The sequence below is a fragment of the Piliocolobus tephrosceles genome, chromosome 7 (assembly GCF_002776525.5).
Source record: "Piliocolobus tephrosceles isolate RC106 chromosome 7, ASM277652v3, whole genome shotgun sequence".
NCBI lineage: Eukaryota > Metazoa > Chordata > Mammalia > Primates > Cercopithecidae > Piliocolobus > Piliocolobus tephrosceles.
The window spans coordinates 56,387,603-56,412,112 of record NC_045440.1 but is presented as its reverse complement, the minus strand read 5'-3'; the positions used below and the strand labels follow the sequence as shown (position 1 = coordinate 56,412,112).

At 39.8% G+C, this 24,510-nt stretch overlaps 1 pseudogene across 1 annotated transcript; it reads right to left on the bottom strand.

Moving 5' to 3' along the window:
• Positions 1-1,441: 1,441 nt before the first annotated feature.
• On the bottom strand, positions 1,442-1,865 carry LOC111521085 (annotated as a pseudogene). Its single transcript, XR_002724866.2, has one exon. The product of XR_002724866.2 is annotated as a 40S ribosomal protein S20 pseudogene (transcript).
• Between the last annotated feature and the right edge of the window lie 22,645 nt (positions 1,866-24,510).

The window sequence follows — 24,510 nt, the reverse complement described above, 5'->3', positions numbered from 1 at the left end:
CTTCAGGTTGCCTAGACTAGAGCCATAGTTCCAAACAGTAAAAGTCACACTAGTTTATTCTTTACTTAGACTGTTATTCACTGAGCACCTAGTATGTGCAATATTTAATTTCAGGTACTATGGAAAATGCCAAGTTAAAGAGAATATGACCCATGTCTTCAAATTACTCCAATGGAAAATATTGCCTATAAATCAATAATTATAAAACTAATTTTTTCAACTTTTATTTTAAGTTCTGGGGCACATGTGCAGGATGTGCAGGTTTGTTACATAGGTAAACATGTGCCATGGTGGTTTGCTGCACAAATCAACCCAACACCTAGGAATTAAGCCGAGCATCCCTTACCTATTCTTCCTGATGCTGTCCCTCCACCTCCCCCCCCAATGACAGGCCTCAGTGTGTATTGTTCCCCACCATGTGTTCATGTGTTCTCATCATTCGGATCCCATTTATAGTGAGAACAGGTGGGGTTTGGTTTCCTGTTCCTGCATTAGTTTGCTGAGGATAATGGCTTCGGTTCCATCCATGTCTCTGCAAAGGACATGATCTCATTTGTTTTTACAGCTGCATAGTATTCCATGGTGTATATATGCCACATTTTCTTTATCTTTATCCAGTCTATCATTGATGGGCATTTGGGTTGATTCCATGTCTTTGCTATTGTGAATAGTGCTGCAGTGAGCATACACATGCATGCATCTTTATAATAAAATGATTTCTCTTCCTTTGAGTATATACCCAGGAATGGGATTGCTGCGTCAAATGGTAGTTCTGCCTCTGGATCTTTGGGGAATCACCACGCTGTCTTCCATGATGATTGAACTAATTTACACTCCGACCAACGGTGTAAAAGTGTTCCTTTTTCTCCACAACCTTGTAAGCATCTGTTGTTTCTGGACTTTTTAATAATTGCCATTCTGACTGGCATGAGATGGTTATCTCATTGTGGTTTTGATTTGCATTTCTCTAATGAACAGTGATGTAGAGCTTTTTTTTCATGTTTGTTGGCTGCATCAGTGTCTTTTTTTGACAAGTGTCTGTTCATGTCCTTTGCCTATTTTTTAATGGGATTGTTTGGTGCTTTTCTTGCAAATTTATATAAAATTAATTTTAAATTGATAAGAGTTCTAAGTGAAATTTTATTTCTAGTAATGGCAGGCTAGGTTACTCAGTTCAAGACTTCTTCTGAAAATAATAAATTATACTGGATGAAATATTTTAAAACAAGGCACTGATGAAATGGAGAAGGAAGGGCAAATCTGTGGAGTAAGTGGAGCACTGAACAAGGAAGCCAGTCCTCTCTTCCCTGCCCTCACACCCCGGCTTCTGTGGCAAGCTCAGAGCACCTCGTCCAACCAAAACCAAGGAGACACTTTGTTTGGGAAGGTTGGGACATCATTCCTTGGGTTTGTGTTGGAGATAGCCCAGTCATGATTTAAATTGTTTTTTTCTTTTTTTCTTTTTTTTTTTTTAACAACTGGTAATCAATTTATTAAAATAGTTGACTTAAGCATCTGCAATGGTGACTTCCACCTCAACTCCTGGCTCAATACTGATGGAAGTAATCTGCTTAACAATCTCAGAAGGACTGTGCAAGTCAATGAGTCGCTTGTGGATTCTCATCTGGAAACGATCCCATGTCTTAGAACCTTCACCACAAGGAGTTTTTCTTGTAGTGATTCTCAAAGTCTTGGTAGGCATTCGAACTGGTCCTTTCACTTTCAGGTTCTTTTCCTTCGCGCCTCTGATCAAGTCAGCACACACCTTTTCCAGGGATTTAACGTTGCGGCTCCTTAGGGTGATTCGAATTCGGTGAATTGCCACCTTCGGCTCCACGGGTTTTTCCGGTATCCTTAAAAGCCATGGCTGCTGCGTGGCTTCCTGACCGACTTGTTCCTCGGCGAGAGCGAACAGCGGTGACTCAGGAGCAGGAGCGTGTGAACCAAAGATCCGCAAGTCCTACAACCGCGTCTTCCTCCAAAAGCTGTTTTTTTCTTTTAGTTTAATCTTCTACATTCAGGAGGTACATATGCATGTTTGTTACATGAGTATATTGCATACTGGTGGGGACTGGGCTTCTCATGTACCCATTATCCAAATACTATTTGTGTTTGGTAGCATTTGTATTTGGAACAATATACTCAATAGGTAATTTTTTTTACCCTCACCCCTCTCCCACCTTCCCCACTTTTAGAGTTCCCAGTGTCTATTATTTCCATCTTTATGTCCATATGTGCCACGGTTTAGCTCCCACTTATAAGTGAGAACATGTGGTATTTGGTTTTCTGTTTCTGAGTTAGTCCACTTAAGATAATGGCCTCCCCTTCCAACCATGTTGCTGCAATGGATATGATTTCATTTTTCAAGACTGTGTAGTATTCCACAAGATATATGTATATATACACCACATTTTCTTTATCCAGTCAACTGCTGATGGACACTTAGGTTGGTTCCATGATTTTGTTATTGTGAATAGCGTTGCAATAAACATATGAGTGCAGATGTCTTTTTAATATATTGATTTCTTTTCTTTTGGGTATATACTAGATAGATTGTTTTTTAAGAAGCAATATCCAAGGAGAGAGATCTTGGAAATATCTACATTCAGGGTTTAGGATGAGAGTGAGAAGCGGTACACAGAGACCAGAGTCTCAGAGGTAAAAATGAGAACCAGGAGAATACTGCATCTCTGGATTCAAGAGAGAAGAGGTGGATATCAGCTGAATCTACTCATGCAGAGCTCAAGAAGGGTATGCACTGAGAGGTGACTGTATTTGAGGACTAGGGGGTCATTGGTGAGGAGAAAGAGGGGATGGAGAGGGAAAGGGGGGTGGCTGTTGGGTGAGGTGGCCGGAGTGGAGAAGGCAATGACATGAGGGAACTTTTTAGGGAGGAAGAAAGACTAAAAGGTCTTGCACAGTTGGAAGGATCAGAGAGGCAAAAAAGAGTATTTTGATGCCAAAGGCTCTGGAGGTGGCAAAAGGAAATGAGACAGAGCTGAATGAATAAAGGAGAACTGTGTCTTCTCTGGAGGCAGGAGTGAGAGGAGAAAGCAGGGAACATGGGGCGGAGAAAGGCCACGTGTGCCATGAGACTGGGGGAAGACCTGCAAGAAATTCACTTGATGAAAGTATTAACTAAAGGGCTCTTCATGCACAGGAAATTCTCGGTAGATATGAACTCAGATATTTTTAGAGGAGAAAAAAGTAAGGACAAACTATTCCTTGCAGCTTCACTGTTTTTGACATGTTTTTTTTGACAATGGTACAAAGACCTCCTGTCATATCACAGAGCTCTGGACTCTGAAACAGACTGAATGGCATTAGCTCAGGGTTCTGCTCACTTGCATGAAGGCCGGAGAAGGCAGCTCAGGCATTTATTTTTCCAAGGTATCTTTGTATGCAAGACATGTGCTTCATCTTCTTGAAATTGCCTCTAATTCCATTAATGTGCTCTGACAGAGATGTTTAATACCCGCTTCTTTACAATGGCTGCCATTGGCTGCATTTCTTTCCCATGCCCACTAAACTTTCAACAATTCCTCTGTCAGAAGCAGCTAGGGCTGCTTGATTCTGATAGGACACCCTTAAAGAGAAAACACTGCCTTGCTCTCTGACCTGCGTTCCAAGCGATTGATGCAAGCCAACCCTAACTGATCAACTTGGGATGGAAGGAGGCCACTCTAACCCTGATTATCTGAAAAATTCAGTCCTAAGAGCAAATAGCTCATTCCAGGAAGAGCTCCTTTTTGCTGTAACAGTGACACCACATTTGCTACCTTCTGTGACACATGCTGTTTTCAGAAACGAACTCAGGGTGTGAGCTCTGGGGAATGTTTCTATCTACAAGCAAGGCAATGTTAGTGTTTGTGTCTGAGCATCCAGCTGTGCAGTACGTTTTTATTTATATTCAGAGTTTTCAAACTGCTTCGGGGAGCTCCTTTGGGAGCTGCAGTGAGGAGAGGTGGGTGCGGGGCAGGTGCTGGAAAGAGGCTTTTGGCATTTAAATAGAATTTGCTTTGGTCCTAATGGGGGAAGAAAAGAGGAAACCACTATTTTAAATCAACCAAAGCCTATGGTCTATCATGTTTCTTGTCAATTAAGCAAGCAAAATTTTTGGAAAGAAAGTTATTACCCTGGTTTGTAAATAAGGAGCATTGGGTTATACTTTAACAATACCAATGCCACTAAAAGGAAACTGAATTTTTACAGTTTATCACCTTAGTGAACCTCTAAAAGCTATATCTTTTCCATCTATCAAAATTATACTCCTTTTAAAGATATTTCTTAGCCCTAAGGCCTTGCACAAAATATTGCTCTTCTAATAGTATATCCCAGATTCCCCAGTCATTAATTTTCTTCCAGCCTTCTTGTTGCATTTGTTAATATCTTTGTTATACTGCAGATCACAGGAACCTCACATTAGATTTGCTTGTGTGTTTGTGTTTTGCATTTGTCTCTTCCATAAGACTCTGAGCCTCTGGACAGCCCCCATTCATCTTCATATTCCCCATGGCACCTGTCTAGGCATGGGGACTTGTACAGAGGAGACTCTAAATAGATTCTAGTTTTCCTGAATTCTAAGAAGTCATAATTTTTCCAACAGGATAAGGTAGCCGAGTAAATATTCATTGTAATGAAAATAAAGTAGCTGCCTGTAATAACCAAAAGTATGTAGGGCAATGTTTTTACTTATTTAGAGAAGTCATGGATGACAAAAATCATTGTGGTCAATAATTGGAGACAAACTTTCTTTAGTCTTAGTCCTTATCAACTATTCTGTTTCTAGAAGCTGCTAAAGTGTCTAGTTTGACAGCTACCAGTATATATTTTATACAGTGGACATATTCGAGAGACTTGCCGACTCATTTGAAATATCTTCATCATCTTGAGTCGTTATTGAGCAGGTACTCATTCTCCTAAGTCTAGGTTCTATGAGTATCTGTATTTTGTACCTGTCACATATTTCTTCATTTAGTGCTAAGAAGAAAGTCTCTAAAATTGTTCCAATAGCTGTGCTCGGGGATAAAAGTGCGATACATTTGCATAGACTTTTCATCACAGAACACAGGTAGGAAAGGTTCCTTATCGATGATGTGAAATCCTTGGGCTAGCTTTACTTCCCTACACTCATGAAGCTGGGTAAAATTATTTAATTTTGTTCAGTTGTGTCTATACTAGGTTGGATATTGGAAACCCAGGTATGTTGAATAATGGCTCCCAAGGATGTCCATGTTCTAATCCCCAGAACCTGTGAATATGCTACCTTATATGGCAAAAGGGACTTTGCAGACGTGGTTAAGAATTTTGAGGTGGGGAGATTGCCCTAGATTCTTCAGATGGGCCCAGTGTAATCACAAAGGTTTTTATAGGAGGGAGGCAGGAGACCAGAGTAGGTAGCAGAGATACACTGATGGAGGTAGGTGGTTGGGAGGATGCAAAGAAGGCCATGAGCTGAGCCAAAAAGTGCAGGTGGCTTCCCAAAGCTGAAAGAGTCAGAATGGATCTCCCCTGGAACCCCCAGAAGGAACCAGCCCTGCCCACACCTTGATTTTAGCTCCTTAAGATTTATTTGAGGTTTCTGACCTCCAGAACTGTAAAATAATAAATGTATGCAGTTTGAAGCCAAGTGTGTGGTAATTTGTTATAGCAACTGTAGGAAATGAATACAGAAACCATACAGAGCATAGTCACCATCCGTAGCACATCTATGTCAACAGGCTGCTGTACACTTCTCACTTATAACTGAGGTTCTCTGTCATTTTTCTTTGGGCTAAGCTCATGGAGCAAAGCTTAGGAATTTAGAAGCACAGGAATAAGTGAGTTTATTTTTTCCTTTAAAGACTAGTATAGTACTGAAAATGGAATATGCTGAATAAAAGTAGAAACAGCTTTTCTATATGGCCCTGTCAGTATCCTTCCTCTGCTTCTTTTATCTTTGAGGTGAATGCTCCACCTGCTGTTGGAAAGCTGTTTAGTGCTAACTAGAAGCTTTGCTCTTGAACATCATGAACCTCTCAGTAGAACTGTCGAAGTGATCATAGGATCAAAAGGGGCAGTTTGACCTTTTTTAAAAATAGCATGTTTTATTTGGAGTATTTTGTTTGCAAAGAACACAGATTCAATCAAATTGGTTTATGGAATTAGATGTTTATTTTAAGTGGAAGTCGATTATACATCTGACAAATATAATTTTGTTCCATAATATTAGGATAAAAGGAAACGGGTTCTTAAAATTTTTCTAGATCAAATGCGTTTGGCTTGGCCCCTACTTGCCAGAGTTGGTGGTATATTTACAACGAGTCATGATTGGAGACTGAGAGGTCCTATTCCTCTTCCTTGGGGTTTTAAGAAGCTGGGGCTGTCCCCAGAGAACAGGCTCCAGTGTGCATGAATGCTTCTGCTTCTATCACACTAGTGTCCTGTTGGCCAAAGTAGTCATAGAGCCAAGCCCAGAGTCAAGAGAATGGGTGGTCAAGTATGCAACACCATGAGCACCGAGAGATTTCCCTCTTTGTTTTCCCGCCTCTTACAAGTTAGTGTCATATAGGTTGGTTGAAGAAATCAGCTCTCCAGATTTTTGACCAGTGATAGGTGCTTGAGAAAAAGCAGGATTGAGCAGTCTGAACACAGGCTTTAGAATAGGCAACCCTGGATGTGAAAGGGGGTTCTGCTGCTTCTTATCTGCCTAGTATTGGCCAAGTCACTGAGCCCCTATGGGTCTGTTTCACCATCTGCAAAATGGTTATAATAGTATCTTTCCTTTAAGGTTTTAATGAAGATTAAATTAAATACTGCAAATAGGACTGCCTTCTTCCCCACCTGAGCCTTCCCTTCCTCCTTGTGTCCCCCGCCCCAGTTGGTCACATACTGCCTGGTATTAAGAATTCTTAGGACAACAAAACCAAGCCTATGTTAAACTCTTAAGAAGAGATAATGTGAGATTAATGTGTGGAGACAGAGCATGAAGCATTTGGAAAGACCAATTTTAATCATAAGAAATAAAAGGATCTAAAAAATAACTTATTTTTAGACTCTCAGTGAAATATTCAAGCCAAGAACACAATTCTTATTAAGCACAAAAACATTACACACAAAATGAGAATAATGTATCTTCAAAGCTCATATTTATTACTTGGGGTGATTAAGATACCTACTTACATAAGCATTCTGAGCCTTTCTTATAAATGGTTGGAAAATCCAGAAAAAATTTGAAAGAAACCCAAGAACCACTCATGAGAAAGGAAAAACTGCTTTGTGGATAGAGAAAACAACATAATAATTATTTTTAGACTTCTAGTTTTTTTTTTCTGAAGAATAAAATAGGAGGATTCTATGCGCAATCTTCCTTTGATGTTGTTAGTTTGGAAATAATGGGATGGTAAGCACATGGGATATTCAGGATCTAAATGACAGACAAGACAGGCCTTAGATTGGTTGAAATTCACTACATAATTCTGGAGAAATCATTTCTACAAGGGCTTTGTCCAGGTGCTTCAAAATTCTATAGTCCAAGAAATCCTGCATCTTGTGTTATCCAGCGTATTGTTGCTCATATTAACAATTTTTATTTATTTATTTTATTGTGCTTTAAGTTCTAGGGTACATGTGCACAATGTACAGGTTTGATACATAGGTATACATGTACCATGTTGGTTTGCTGCACCCATCAACTCGTCATTTACATTAGGTATTTCTCCTAATGATATCCCTCCCCCCCCCACTCCACGACAGGCCCTGGTATGTGATGTTCCCCTCGCTGTGTCTAAGTGATCTCATTGTTCAATTCTCACCTATGAGTGAGAACATGTGGTGTTTGGTTGTGTGTCCTTGTGATAGTTCACTCATAATGATGGTTTCCAGCTTCATCCATGTATCTGCAAAAGATATGAACTCATCCTTTTTTACGGCTGCATAGTATCCCATGGTGTATATGTGCTGCATTTTCTTAATCCAGTCTATCATTGGTGGACATTTGGGTTGGTTCCAAGTCTTTACTATTGTGAACAGTGCTGCAATAAACATATGTGTGCATATATCTTTATAGTGGCATGATTTATAATCCTTTGGGATTATGAGTAATGAGATTGTAATGAGTAATGAGATTGCTGGGTCAAATGGTATTACTAGTTCTAGATCCTTGAGGAATTGCCACACTGTCTTCCACAATGGTTGAACTAATTTACACTCCCACCAACAGTGTAAAAGCATTCCTATTTCTCCACATCCTCTCCAGCATCTGTTGTTTCCTGACTTTTTAATGGTTGCTATTCTAACTGGCATCAGATGGTATCTGAACTGGTGTGAGATGATATCTCGTTGTGGTTTTCTTTTGCATTTCTCTGATGACCAGTGATGAGAAATTTCTCATGTGTCTATTGGCTGCATAGGTGTCTTCTTTTGAGAAGTGTCTGTTCATATCCTTTGCCCACTTTTTGATGGGGTTGTTTTCTTTTTGTAAATTTGTTTAAGTTCTTTGTAGATTCTGGATATTAGCTCTTTGTCAGATGGGTACATTGCAAAAATTTTCTCCCATTCTGTAGGTTGACTGTACACTCTGATGGGAGGTTCCTTTGCCATGCAGAAGCTCTTTAATTTAATTAGATCCCAAGTGTCTCTTTTGGCTTTTGTTGCCATTGCTTTTGGTGTTTTAGTCATGAAGTTCTTGCCCATGCCTATGTCCTGAATGGTATTGCCTAGGTTTTCTTCAGGGTTTTTTACAGTTTTAGGTCTAGCATTTAAGTCTTAAATTCATCTTGAATTAATTTTTGTATAAGGTGTAAGGAAGGGATCCAGTTTCAGCTTTCTACATATAACTAGTCAGTTTTCCCAGCACCCTTTATTAAATAGGGAATCCTTTCTCCATTTCTTGTTTTTGTCAGGTTTGTCAAAGATCAGATGGTTGTAGATGTGTGGTGTTATTTCTGAGACCTCTGTTCTGTTCCATTGGTCTATACATCAGTTCTGGTACCAGTACCATGCTGTTGTGGTTACCATAGCCCTGTAGCATAGTTTGAAGTCAGGTAGCTTGATGCCTCCAGCTTTGTTCTTTTGGCTTAGCATTGTCTTGGCAATGCGGGCTCTTTTTTGGTTCCACATGAACTTTAAAGTAGTTTTTTCCAGTTCTGTGAAGAAAGTCATTGGTAGCTTGATGGGGATGGCATTGAATCTACAAATTACCTTGGGCAGTATGGCCATTTTCACGATACTGATTCTTCCTATCCATGAGCATGGAATATTCTTCCATTTGTTTGTGTCCTCTTTTACTTCGTTGAGCAGTGGTTTGTAGTTCTCCTTAAAGAGGTCCTCCACATCCCTTGTAAGTTGAATTCCTAGGTATTTTATTCTCTTTGTAGCAATTTTGAATGGGAGTTCACTCATGATTTGGCTCTCTATGTGTCTGCTATTGGTATATAGGAATGCTTGTGATTTTTGCACATTGATTTTGCATCCTGAGACTTTGCTAAGTTGCTTATCAGCTTAAGGAGGTTTTGGGCTGAGATGATGGGGTTGTCTTTCCTTTTTTATTTTATTTTATTTTATTTTTTTTTGAGAACGGAGTCTCACTCTATTGCCCAGGCTGGAGTGCAGTGGTGCAATCTCGGCTCCCTGGAAACTCCATCTCCTGGGTTCATGCCATTCTCCTGCCTCAGCCTCCTGAGTAGCTGGGACCACAGGTGCCCACCACCATGGCCGGCTAATTTTTTTGTAATTTTTTTAGTAGAGACAGGGTTTTACAATGTTAGCCAGGGTGGTCTTGATCTCCTGATCTCGTGATCCACCCGCCTCGGCCTCCCAAAGTGCTGGGATTGCAGGCGTGAGCCACCGCACCTGGCTGGGATTTTCTAAAGATACAATCATGTCATCTGCAAACAGGGACAATTTGACATCCTCTTTTCCTAGTTGAATATTTATTTCTTTCTCCTGCCTGATTGCCCTGGCCAGAACTTCCAACACTATGTTGAATAGGAATGGTGAGAGAGGGTATCCTTGTCTTGTGCCAGTTTTCAAAGGGAATGCTTCCAGTTTGCACCCATTCGGTGTGATATTGGCTGTGGGTTTGTCATAAATAGCTCTTTGAGATACATCTCATCAATACCTAGTTTATCGAGAGTTTTTAGTGTGAAGAGCTGTTGAATTTTGTCAAAGGCCTTTTCTACTTCTATTGAGATAATTATGTGGCTTTTGTCTTTGGTTCTGTTTATATGATGGATTACATTTATTGATCTGCATATGTTGAACTGGCCTTGCATCTCAAGGATGAAGCTGACTTGAGTGTGGTGGATAAGTTTTTTGATGTGCTGCTGGATTTGGTTTGCCAGTATTGTATTGAGGATTTTCACATCAATGTTCATCAGGGATATTGGTCTAAAATTCTCTTTTTGTGTGTGTGTCTCTGCCAGGCTTTGGTATCAGGATGATGCTGGCCTCATAAAATGAGTTAGGGAGGAGTCCCTCTTTTTCTATCAATTGGAATAGTTTCAGAAGGAATGGTACCAGCTCCTCTTTGTACCTCTGGTAGAATTCAGCTGTGAATCAGTCTGGTCCTGGACTTTTTTTGGTTGGTAGGCTATTAATTATTGCCTCAATTTCAGAGCCTGTTATTGGTCTATTCAAGGATTCAACTTCTTCCTGGTTTAGTCTTGGGAGGGTGTATGTGTCCTGGCATTTATTCATTTCTTCTACAATTTCTAGTTTATTTGCATAGAGGTGTTTATAGTATTCTTTGATGGTAGTTTGTATTTCTGTGGGATCGGTGGTGATATCCCCTTTATCATTTTTTACTGCATCTATTTGATTCTTCTCTGTTTTCTCCTTTAGTAGTCTAGCTGGTGGTCTATTTTGTTGATCTTTTCAAAAAACCAGCTCCTGGATTTATTGATTTTGTGAAGGGTTTTTTTTTTTTTTGTATCTCTATTGCTTTCAGTTCTGCTCTGATCTTAGTTATTTCTTGCCTTCTGCTAGCTTTTGAATTTGTTTGCTCTTGCTTCTCTAGTTCTTTCAATTGTGATATTAGGGTGTTGATTTTAGATCTTTCCTGCTTTCTCTTGTGGGCATTTAGTGCTATAAATTTCCCTCTACACACTGCTTTAAATGAGTCCCAGAGATTCTGGTACATTGCGTCATTGTTCTCATTGGTTTCAAACAACATCTTTATTTCTGCCTTTATTTCATTATTTACCCAGTAGTCATTCAGGAGCAGGTTGCTCAGTTTCCATGTAATTGAGCAGTTTAGGGTGAGTTTCTTAATCCTGAATTCTAGTTTGATTGCACTGTGGTCTGAGAGACAGTTTGTTGTGATTTCTGTTCTTTTACATTAGCTGAGGAGTGCTTTACTTGCAACTATGTGGTCAATTTCAGAATAAGTGTGATGTGGTGCTGAGAAGATTGTATATTCTGTTGATTTCGGGTGGAGAGTTCTGTAGATGTCTGTTAGGTCTGCTTGGTGTAAAGCTGAGTTCAAGTGCTGGATATCCTTGTTAACTTTCTGTCTTGTTGATCTGTCTAGTATTGACAGTGGGGTGTTAAAGTCTCCCATTATTATTGTTTGGGAGTCTAAGTCTCTCTGTAAGTCTCTAAGGACTTGCTTTATGAATCTGGGTGCTCTTGTATTGGGTGCATAGATATTTAGGATAATTAGCTCTTGTTTTTGAATTGATCCCTTTACCATTATGTAATGGCCTTCTTTGTTTCTTTTGATCTTCATTGGTTTAAAGTCTGTTTTATCAGAGACTGGGATTGCAGCTGTTGCTTTTCTTTTGCTTTCCATTTGCTTGGCAGATCTTCCTCCATCCCTTTATTTTGAGCCTATGTGCGTCTTTGCATGTGAGATGGGTCTCCTGAATACAGCACACTGTTGGGTTTTGACTCTATATCCAGTTTGCCAGTCTGTGTCTTTTAATTGGGGCATTTAGCCCATTTACATTTAAGGTTAATATTGTTATGTGTGAATTTGATCCTGTCATTATGATGTTAGCCAGTTATTTTGCTCGTTAGTTGATGCAGTTTCTTCTAAGCGTCAATGGTCTTTACAAATTGGTATGTTTTTGCAGTGGCTGGTACCGGTTGTTTCTTTCCATGTTCCTTCAGGAGCTCTTGTAAGGCAGGCCTGGTGGTGACACAATCTCTTAGCATTTGTCTGTAAAGGATTTTATTTCTCCTTCACTTCTGAAGCTTAGTTTGGCTGGATATGAAATTCTGGGTTGAAAATTCTTTTCTTTAAGAATGTTGAATATGGGCCACCACTCTCTTCTGGCTTGTAGAGTTTCTGCCAAGAGATCTGCTGTTAGTCTGATGGGCTTTCCTTTGTGGGTAACCCAACCTTTCTCTGTGGCTGCCCTTAATTTTTCCTTCATTTTAACCTTGGTGAATCTGACAATTATGTGTCTTGGGCAGTATCTTTGTGGTGTTCTCTGTGTTTCTTGAATTTGAATGTTGGCCCACCTTACTAGGTTGGGGAGATTCTCCTGGATAATATCCTGAAGAGTGTTTTCCAACTTGGTTCCATTCTCCCCATCACTTTCAGGTATACCAATCAAACATAAGTTTGATCTTTTCACATAGTCCCATATTTCTTGGATGCTTTGTTTGTTTCTTTTTACTCTTTTTTCTCTAACCTTGTCTTCTCACTTTATTTCATTAATTTGATCTTCAATCACTGATACGCTTTCTTCTACTTGATTGAATCAGCTATTGAAGCTTGTTCATGTGTCACAAACTTCTCAGTTCGTGCCATAGTTTTCAGTTCCACCAGGTCATTTAAGGTTTCCTCTACACTGTTTATTCTAGTTAGCCATTCATCTAACCTTTTTTTCAAGGTTTTTAGCTCCCTTGTGATGGGTTAGAACATACTCCTTTAGCTCAGAGAAGTTTGTTATTACTGACCTTCTGAAGCATACTTCTGTCAACTTGTCAAGGTCATTCTCCTTCCAGCTTTGTTCTGTTGCTTGCAAGGTATTGTGATCCTTTGGAGGAGAAGAGGCATTCTGGTTTTTAGAATTTTCAGCTTTTCTGCTCTGGTTTCTCCCCATTTTTGTGGTTTTATCTACATTTGGTCTTTGATATTGGTGACCTACAGATGGGGTTTTGGTGTAGATGTCCTTTTTGTTGATGTTGATGCTATTCTTTTCTGTTTGTTAGTTTTTCTTCTAACAGTCAGGTCCTTTAGCTGCAGGTCTGTTGGAGTTGCTGGAGGTCCACTCCAGATGCTGTTTGCCAGGTTATCACCAGCAGAGGCTGCAGAACAGCAAATATTGCAGAACAGCAAATATTGCTGCCTGGTCCTTCCTCTGTAAGCTTCATCCCAGAGGGGCACCCACCTATATGAGGTGTCTGTCAGCTCCTACTGGGAGGTGTCTTCCTGTTAGGCTACAAGGGGGTCAGGGAACCACTTGAGGAGGCAAGTTGTCTGTACTCGGAGCTCAAACACCATTCTGTGAGAACCACTGCTCTCTTCAGAGCTGTCAGACATTTAAGTCTGCAGAAATTTTCTGCTGCCTTTTGTTCAGCTATGCCCTGCCCACAGAGGTGGAGTCTAGAGACAGTAGGCCTTGCTGAGCTGCAGTGGGCTCTGCTCAGTTCAAGCTTCCTGGCTGCTTTGTTTACCTACTCAAGCCTCAGCAATGGTGGATGCCCCTCCCCCAGTCAGGCTGCCACCTCACTGTTCCATCTCAGACTGCTGTGCTAGCTGTGAGCAATGCTGTGTGGGCATGGGACCCAGCAAACCAGGCACAGGAGAGAATCTCTTCATCTGCTGGTTGCTGAGACCTTGGGAAAAGTGCAGTATTTGGGCAGAAGTGTCCCATTTTTCCAGGTACAGTCTGTCACGGCTTCCCTTGCTAGGAAAGGGAAATCCCCTGACTCCTTGCACTTCCTGGGTAAGGCAACTCCCCACCCTTCTTCAGCTTTCCCTCTGTGGGCTGCACCCACTGTCCAACCAGTCCCAGTGACATGAACCAGGTACCTCAGTTGGAAATGCAGAAATCACCCATCTTCTGTGTCAGTCACACTGGGAGCTGCAGACTGGAGTTGTTCCTACTTGGCCAACTTGGAATGGAGCCTGCCAGCATCTTTTTGCTTTAAGAACTTTTAATTGTTATTTAGTTTGAATAATTTCTTCCTCCCATTTAGATCTTTGAATTTGCATAGGTTAATTCTAATATTATACATTTTTTCACAAATTTTTTCAAATTAGAATGGTCCCTAATTAAACAACCACTGTAACTATATAGGATTATTTTCTAAAATCACTGGAACTTTAAATGAAAGAATAAATATCCCAAAGTCTTTTTAAACAGTTTTTGGAAGGATTTAATAATGTGCCTGAAACCTACATCTTTGTTTCTTGTCATCATTTACCTATTAGACAACCTCCCCCATTCTGAATAATCCTTAACATTTTTCAGTATAATGCATTCATCTTAATGACTTCTATATAGGTTGATCAACTTTTAAATGAATTTGAAAATAATCCATGATTTACTTCTCATGCCTGCACATTTTATTTATTGTCCAATTCCAGCATCTTGTAGGTTGTTATAGACTGAATGAAATCCCTCTAAATTCATATGTTGAAGCCCTAACTCCTAATGTACTGATATTGAAGATGGGACCTTTGGGAGGCAATCAAGTTTAGATAAGGTCATCAGGGTAGAGTCCTTATGATGGGTTAATGTTTTTATAAGAGGAAGAAAGCTATTAGGTTGGTGCGAACGTAATTGCAGTTTTTGGATTGTTGAAATTTGCTATTTGCTATTGGAATACATTTTTAAATGTGGTTATGTTATACATCATTTTAATTTGCATTTCTCACTTTATTTTTTTTGCTAATGACTCATTACTTGCTGTTTATTTTAGGTTTATTTTAGACTATGGAAATGATGTTAGGCATGCAAATTTAAGCAATTTTTAAATTCAAGTTCAAAATGGGTCTTAAAGCAGTGGAGACGACTTGCAATATCAACAATGCATTTGGCCCAGGAACATAGAGTGCAGTGTTGGTTCATAAAATTTTGCAAAGGAGAATAGGGTCATGAAGATGACAAGCTTAGTGGCTGGCCATCAGAACTTGACAATGACCAATATAGAGGAATCACTGAAGCTGATTCTCTTATAGTTACAGGAGAAGTTGTGGAAGAACTCAATGTTGAACATTCTATGATTGTTCGGCATTTAAGGCAAACTGGAAAGGTGACAAAGCTCAATAAGTGGGTGCCTCAGGAGCTTAGCAAAGATTTTTAAAAAACCATCATTTTGAAGTGTCATATTCTATGCAACAGCAAATCATCTCTCAATCAGACTGTGATATATGATGAAAAGTGGATTTTATATGACAACTGACAGTGACCAACTCACTGGTTGGACTGAGAAGAAGCTCCAAAGCACTTCCCAAACCCAAACTTGCACAAAGAAAAGGTCACAGTCACTGTTTGGTGGCCCGCAGGTCTGATCCACTGCAGCTTTCTGAATCTCAGCAAAGCCATTACATCTAAGAAGTATGCTTAACAAACTGATGAGATGCATCAAAAAGTGCAACACCTGCAGCTGTCATTGGTCAACAGAAGGGGCCCAATTCTCCATGACAACGTCCGACTGCACCTCAGACAATCAATGCTTCAAAAGTTGAACAAATTGGGCTATAAAGTTTTGCCTCACCCTCCATATTTACCTGATTTCTTGCCAACGAACTCCCACTTTTTCAAGCATCTTGACAATTTTTTACAGGGAAAATGCTTCTGCAACAAGCGGAATGCAGAAAATGCTTTCCAAGAGTTTGTTGAATCACAAAGCACAAATTTTTATGCTACAGGAATAAACAAACTTATTTCTCCTTGGCAAAAATGTGTTGATTGTTGATTCTTATTTTATTTAATAAAGATGTGTTTGAGTCTAGCTATAATGATTTAAAATTCCGGGTCTAGGCCAAGCATGGTGGCTCATGCCTATAATCCTAGCACTTTGGGAGGCTGAGATGGGTGGATCACTTGAGGTCAGGAGTTCGAGACCAGCCTGGCCAACATGGTGAAACCCCACCTTTACTAAAAATATAAAAATTAGCTGGGTGTAATGGCAGGCACCTGTAGTTCCAGCTACTCAGGAGACTGAGGGAGGAGAATCACTTGAACCCAGGAGGTAGAGGTTGTAGTGAGCCGAGATTGCGCCACTGCATTCCAGCCTGGGTGATAGAGCAAGACTCTATCTCAAAATAATAATAATAGTAATAAAATTCAACGTCTGAAACAGCAATTACTTTTGCACCAACCTAGTAGCTTTTTTTCTTTCCCGATATGAGGATAGAATTTGAAGGTGGCTGTGAGCAAACAAGGAAGGGTTTCTCACCAAAGACCAAATTGGCTGGCTCTTGATCTTGGACTTTGGACTTCCCAGTCTCCAGAACCATGAGAAGTAAATGTCTGTTGTTTAAACCAGTGGTCACCAACGTTTTTGGCACCAGTGACTGTTTTTGTGGAAGACAATTTTTCCACAGATTGTGGGGGTTGGGGGGATGGTTTCAGGATGATTTAAGCACATTACATTTATCATGCACTTTATTTCTATTAGTATTACATTGTAACGTATAATGAAATAATTATACAACTCACTGCAATGTAGAATCAGTGGGAGTCCTGAGCTCATTTTTCTGTAACTAGATGGTCCCATCTGGAGGTGATGGGAGACAGTGACAGATCATCAGCCATTAGATTCTTATAAGGAGTGTGCAACCTAGCTACCTCGCGTGTACGGTTCACAACAGGGTTCGTGCTCCCATGAGAATCTAATGCTGCTGCTGGTCTGGTAGGAGGCAGAGCTCAGGTGGTAATGCTCACTTGCCTGTTGCTCACCTCCTGCCGTGTGGCCCAGTTCCTAAAATGCCATGAACCGATACAGGGCACCAGGGTTGGAGACCCCTGGTTTAAACTACCATGTCTATGGTATTTTATTATAGCAGTCTGAGCTAAGACACAGGTTTTTTTCCTCCTTTTAAAGTAAAGATGGACTTATCCAGCAACTTGTTAACTATCTCCCCAAAGTGGAGTGCAACTGAAAATCAATGGAAAATGTTAGTTGGTGAAACTGTCTAGCCAGGTTGAAAAACAGACAGATAATATACACCAATGATCATTTGAGAAGAATGTTGAAGTGGCTGGTATGAATGTTCTCGAATAAAAAAACCTAAACAAAGATTCAGAAATAGCATATTAAAAAACACAACTGATTTTTTTCTCCAAATTAATGAGTCTTCCAATTGTTTTTGGTGGTATAGCCATGGTCACTTCAGTATCTTTCAAAGATTGATGGTATCATTAATTAATTCATAATTTTGCAAGTACATTTTGTAAAGTTGTTATATTTGATACACTAATGAACTTTCAAATGAGAACATCTGTTGTCTTCTTGTTATTCACAAATTTTGCTAATCTTAAAAATAGAGCCATCAAATGTATTAGAGATGGTTTATTAATGTGCTTAATCTGACATTACTGATTATTTTCTTATTGTTTCAATAGCAATCCTTAGTCCCCGGGGAATTAAATCAAAGGAATAAAGAGCTCTTTTCTTCTTTCCCACTGCCTAATTCCCCTTGTCTGTCATTAGTGCTATGTGACCAGTAAGGCTCAAGGTCGGCAATATTGAGCTCCCTTATAAACTTGAGGGGGGTGTATTGATTTCAACAGTCTAGAAATCCATCTTAAGACTGGAGATAAGCAATCAAAGGACAATTATTGAGTAGTCAATAATGCTATTCCCTTGGACAATGAACTGGGAAAAATGCCCCTTCTTTTATGGCAGAAGTTTCCACTTAGCATTATATGTTGTTTATGTTGATAAATGAGTTCAGCCCAGTATTTTCCTTCATAATCAGTTATCCCTGAAGGGATGAACTATGGGAGAGGCAGCCTTTCCACCTGCAAATTCCTGTAGATGACAATTGTTGCAGAATCTATATTTTGTGCAAGAATGATGTATACCACAAATAGGATGTACCCTTAGGATTTGACAGATAAATGAAAATAGGAAAATCACCTTCAAAGATAATTTGTTACTGATGAGACCAGGAGGAAGCCCTTTAAATCACATGAAAAAAATTCTCAAGGAGGTAATACAAATATAATTTAATAAACTTGGCCTAATTAATGATGACATTTATTATCGGCAAGACAGGAGGGTGATATTCTGCGTGGTGATTGAAAAAGAAATAAGGATGAGTAAGAATTTTTCAATATTTCTTGAGTACAGTAGAGATCCAGGTGGCTTAGGAAGAAATATTTTCCCTAGGGCAGAGAATAAAAATTTATCATGAAACTGTAGATCTTACCAGTTCCATTGCCTCTGTAAATGCATAACTTTAGCCTTTCAGTTTACAAATATGAATCTTGGTGTGTTAATCAGAATCCTCTTGTGAACAAGTAGCAGAAATGGTCTCCGACCAGTGTGGCTTATGTAGGAAAGGAGTTCTGATGGCTCACTTGGGAGGTGTCATGTGGTGTGACTCAGGCAGGTGCAGGAGGGAATGGGGTATGTGGGGGCGGTGAGAGAGGCCTTGCACTTGGGGTTTAATGCTCTGTGCTCACCATTTTGATGTTCTTAATAATTTTATCTCTGAATTTGTAGGTGAAGCCTGATGGGACAAGGGAGCATGGACCAGAGGCTCTGCACTTCTGCTTACAGGCCTCCTTCCGCCAGCTGCATGGATTCTCAACTGGCTACTTCTCCAGCGTCTGGTGCCCAGGTCTAAGGTTGCCAGATTTAGCAAAAATAAACAAAAGAAAAAAACAAGACAGAATGCCCAATTATATTTGAATTTCAGATAAACAGTAAATAGTTTTCAAATATATGTCCCAAATATTGCATGGGATATACTATCTGAAATTCAAATTTAGCTGAATGTCCATATTTTATCTGGCACCCCTCTTTCCAACCCTAGCCACCCTCTGTGGCCCTCAGCTGTAGGCCAGCCTGGGTGAGGTACAAGGAGGGTCCGGTTAGGTACATATGACCTTGGGTAGTTCCAGACTGGGATCATGGTGTGAGTTGGTAGGGAGCAAAGGTGTCGCCCACCACTCATTTAGGTACCTCTGTGGGCCTGGAGGGGATGTGCAATGCCTTTGGGGGTCCCCTGTTCACAGTGGGAATGGGAAACTCCTGACTCAGACCCCTGTCATGGAGAGCTTCAGGTGCACCAAGTCCTGGTCCCAGGAGCGTTATGTTGAGGGCTGGCCAATCAGTATCCTCATAGTCTGCAAGAGCTAGTTAACAACAAGAGCAACAAAAACACTTGGCGAGTCAGAAGACCATGGAAGAAATGAAAACGCGTTATATTTTAGTAGTATTTAAGGGCTTGTTTTTCCTGTTTTTGGACAAGGTACCTCCCAATTTCATTGTTCACTGCCCTGCAGATTATGTAGCTGATCGAGGGCTCATTTAACATGAAAGGACTGTGATATTTTTGCAATTTGCTAGAAGTGGAGGCGCAACATTTACACAAAGCTCTCTAGTTCACTTTTCTGCTTCTTTATGAAAGTGGACTGTCTTCTTAGAGCATAGCTGCCAGGAGCTTCTCACTGAGCAGTCTCACAGCCATGGTCAAGGAAAAAGTGCCAGTTTGAATGAGGCTGGGGTGCAGTCTGCTGCCCTGGCTTTGGCCCTGGGTCCACCCCTGGACCATCACGGCAGCGTGAGGTAATGCGATTGCATAGCCGAGTTGTAGGTTCCTCTCTCTGTTAGCAGAGAGAGTTGGGGGAGGCTGTAGAACCAACCTAGTTAGAGGAAGTCCCTGTGAAATGATTTCATTTTTCTACCCTAATTTGATTCTTCTACATTTAGTTAGTATGACTGTTTCCTGCGGCTCTTTTATCTCTGAATTAATTTATAAAATTAATTCTTGGAAGCTACCTGTCATGAGCTAACAAAATGCAAAGGTCCTTGCAACTCAGTGTAAGGGAACTCTTGCAACTCAAACTCTCCTTAAAAACTGTAAACTTGTTACATTTGGAGTTCCTTTAAAATTATATAAGGGAGACTATCAGATGTGCAAATTAGTTCTCATCTTTCCATTTATTTTTCCATTTGTTCATTCAACAAATATGTGGTATGTGCCAAGAACCAGTCCTAGGGGCTGATGCTGACTCAGAGGAGAAAGATCTATAAACCTGTAAATCCTATTAAAATGTAAAACTGTCTAGTAAGTTCACAGCAGGAGCACCAAGAGCAAGGGAAGTGCTCATCCTTGCTTCTTTTTGTTTTTGAAAAAGGGTCAGGATTGGGAGGAATGGGTCTTAAGTTGTGGAATAAGAGCTCAGTCTGTTGTTAATTTATTAACGTTTTCTGACAGATGTCTGATAGAAGGAGAAGGGGCTCTGAGGGCTGAGTAGTCTAATTGTGATATAGTCAGGTGACTTGTAGCTAGAATTGTTCTGTATTGGTTCAACAGCAACCGTATAATTGTAGCCTAAATAGCATAAACCACTTTCCTGGGAAATTATAGTAAAACTGTGTCCCAACTGTGAAGAAGTTAAGGCAGTTTTCCTTTTCTGTGTCCAAGAGGAGATTTTTTCGCTTTCTTTTATTCACATGTATAATAGCTCATTATTTCTACTTCTCCTTTGCAAAAAACCATTAATACTTTGAGCTGAGACGTATCAAATGGACTTTGTCAAATCAGCTGACAGATACGAAGGTAGTCTCTTTTTTCCCTTATATAAATGTTATTCATTATGTTTATATTTTATTATAAAATAACTTTGAAATAAGAATTAAGAATTATCAGTATTAAATTCCCTTTTCCCCACCAATAAGTTACCCAACTTGATAGATTTTAAGCCATGCAATTATTAAATTTTTATCCAAATATTTCTCTGATTTTAACAGATTTTTTTTATTATATTGTAGTTATTTTTCATGGGTTCAGAGAAACATATAAATTGCCACCTTTCACCACTGAATTTTTTAATTACTTTTTTTATTTCAATAGGTTTTTGGGGAACAGGTAGTGTTTGGTTGCATGAATAAGTTCTTTGGTGGTGATTTCTGAGGTTTTGATACACCCATCACCTGAGCAGTGTATACACTGTATCTAATGTGTAGTCTTTTATCCCTTGCCACCCGCCACTCTTTCCCCTGAGTCCCCAAAGTGCAGTGTATTATTCTTATGCGTTTGTGTCCTCATAGCTTAGCTTCCACATATGAGTGACAACATACGACGTTTGGTTTTCCATTCCTGAGTTACTTCACTTAGAATAATAATCTCTAATTCTGTCCAGGTTGCTGTGAATGCCATTATTTCATTCCTTGTAATGGCTCAGTAGTATTCCATGATATATATATATATCACATTTTCTTTATCTATTCATTGATTGATGGGCATTTGAGCTGGTTCCATATTTTTGCAATTGCAGATTGTGCTGCTACAAACATGTGGGCAAGTATCTTTTTTGTATAGTGATTTCTTTTACTCTGGGTAGATACTTAGTAGTGGGATTACTGGATAAAATGGTAGATCTACTTTTAGTTCTTTAAGGAATCTCCACACTGTTTCCCATAGTGGTTGTACTAGTTTACATTCCTACCAATAGTGTAAAAGTGATCCCTTTTCACTGCATCCATGCCAACATCTATTTTTTGATTTTTTGATTATGGCCATTCTTGCAGGAGTAAGGTGGTATGGCATTGTGGTTTCAAGTTGCATTTCCCTGATCATTAGTGATGTTGAGCATTTTTTCATATGCTTGTTGGCCATTTGTATATTGTCTTCTGAGAATTGTCTATTCATGTCCTTAGCCCACTTTTTGATGGAATTGATTGTCTTTTTCTTGCGATTTGTTTGAGTTCTTTGTAGATTCTGGATATTAGTCATTTGCTGGATGTATAGGTTGCTGTCAAAGCCTGACAGGTTCTTCTTGCCTGCTTCCCAGAAAAGCCAATACACTGAAACAACAGTATTGATGCAAAGAATGAGTTTAATAATTATCTGCTAACCAAACAGAAGGACAGGAGGTACTTCTCAAATCTACCTCCCTGAATTCAGAGGCTATGGATTTTAAGGGTACTTTGGCAGGCAGGGGGTTAAGGAACTGAAACAATTGATCAGCTGGGGATGGAATCACAGAGGTGTCTGAACTGTCTTCATGCAGCTGAGCCAGTTCCTTGGAGGGGATCTCAGAGCCAGGTGGTATCTCTTGGTTTGCTGAAGTACTAAATCTGAATAATATTGCAAAGACTGATTATTCGGGTTTTACTATAGTGGTATTATCTATAGGAGTAGTTGGGGAAATTATATGTCTTGTGACCTCTAGTTAAATGATCTGAGGCAGAAAGCAACTTATAGAAAATCAAGCTAAGCATTGGCAAGTTCTTGTTTAACTATGCCAATTCTTTTGCAAAGTTCAAGCCACTCTCGTAATTCTAAGCTTGTCTTATGAATGTGGCTTCAATCTCTGAACAAGGAGAGGGGTCAGTTTTCTTTACCTCAAAGTTTGACTATAAACTAAATTCCTCTCATAGGTATCTTCAGTTCCACACTAGAATAAGCAAAAAACAATTTAGCATGTAAGGTTACAAGCAAGATGGAGTTAGTCATGCTAGATTACTCTCATCACTTATAATTCTGCAAAGGCGATTTCAATGCCAGTAACTTTATCATAACTTTTCAGCCTCTAGAACTGAAGAATCAAATTAGGGTAGAAAAATGAAATCATTTCACAGGGACTTCCTCTGACTAGTTTGGTTCTACAGTCTCCCCCAAATCTCTCTGCTAACAGAGACAGGAACTGTGAGAAATAAATTTCTGTACTTTATAAATTACGCATTCTCAGATATTATGTTGTAGCAGTGCAAATAGACTAAGACACATATTAAAATCAATTCAGAGACTTCCAGTTTACAGTCTGGTATGTACGAAGTTTGGAAGTTGCCACTCTGTCCTACCAACAAGTAAAAAGCTGAACAAACTGAAAAATTAAAAACTCTTCATGAATTTGTCAGAGAAACGATATCACAGGACAAATTGCTGCCTTTAGAACTGGAGAGACAGACAGGAAGATAAAGAGAATAACAATTCACCAGAGCAAGAACATCCACAGGAACTATGACCAGGGTCAGGGTTGGGAAACTGAATTGTAATTGATCAATCGCAGGAGGCTCAGCATGGACAAGCCTGAGAGATAAAAACTCCAGGGTGGGGGGTCCAGTCATTGGGGGCCCCATACTGTTGTGAGTTTTTCCTTCAGGAGCTTGACCAGGTTCTCACAGTGAATATTGGAGAAAAATCTGCTTACACTTCTGGCAGAGGGAGGGTAAAAGGAACTATTTAAAAATATATCACAGTAGTCTGTTGTTCTCAACAAGGTCTACCCTCAGAAGAAACTATTTTACCAGAGCCTACACTGCTGGGATTTTATGGGGAAAGAAAAATATTCAACTCCAGCAAGTTTTAATTTTCCTTGTGGAAGAAGAAAAATATTTGTCTTAGTCCATTCAGGCTGCTGTAACAAAATACCCTAGACTGGGTGGCTTCTAAATAACAGAAATTTATTTCTGATAGTTCTAGAGGCTGGGAAGTCCAAAATCAAGGCAACAGCAGATTCAGTGTCTCGTGAAGGTCCACTTCCTGGTTCATAGATGACCATCTTCTCTGTATGTCCTCACATGGTGGAAGGAGCAGGGGTCTCTCTTGAGACTCTTTTACAAGGGCACTAATCTCATTAATGAGGGCTATACCTTTATAAGAGAATCACCTCCTAAATGTCCCACCTCCAAATAGCATTACCTTGGTTGTTAGGATTTCAATATATGAATTTTGAGGAGACACAGATATTCAACCCATAACATTCTGCTCCTGGCTCCTCCAAATTTATGTTCTTACTACATGAAAAATATGTTCATTCCATCACAATAGTCCCCAAAGTTTTAAGGCATTCCAGCTATCAACTCAAAAGCCCGAAGTCCAAAGTTTTATCTCAATATTGTCTAAGTCAGATATAAGTGAGACTCAAGATACACTTCATTCTGAGGCAAATTGCTCTCCAGCTATGAACATGTGAAATCAAACATATGCTTCCAAAATACAGTAATGACACAGGTATAGGATAGACATTCTCATTCCAAAATGGATAAATAGAAAAGAAGAGAGTGACAAATCTCAAATAAGTCCAAAATCTTAAAGTGTGAGAATAATTTTCTTTAATTTGATACTTTGCCTTCCAGGCCCCCAGAGCAGGGGTTCTGCCTTCTGGACCTATGAGATTCACAACCTCGTCCCCATGGCTTTGCCATTCTGTGTGGTGCCCACCTCCAAGGTGGCTCTGTGCCTGGGTCATGTGTCTGAAGTTCCCCAGAGCTAGAATCGGACACTGGTGAGTCTATTATCTTGAGGTCACAGGGGTAGCCAGGTCACCAAGAATCTGCTGAGCATTGCCCTAACAAGGGCTCCCTGCAGTGACCACATGCTCAATGGGGCTTTGGGCACTCTGTATGTGAAGGGAGTAGCAGCCCCGATGACTTCTCAGTTGCCGT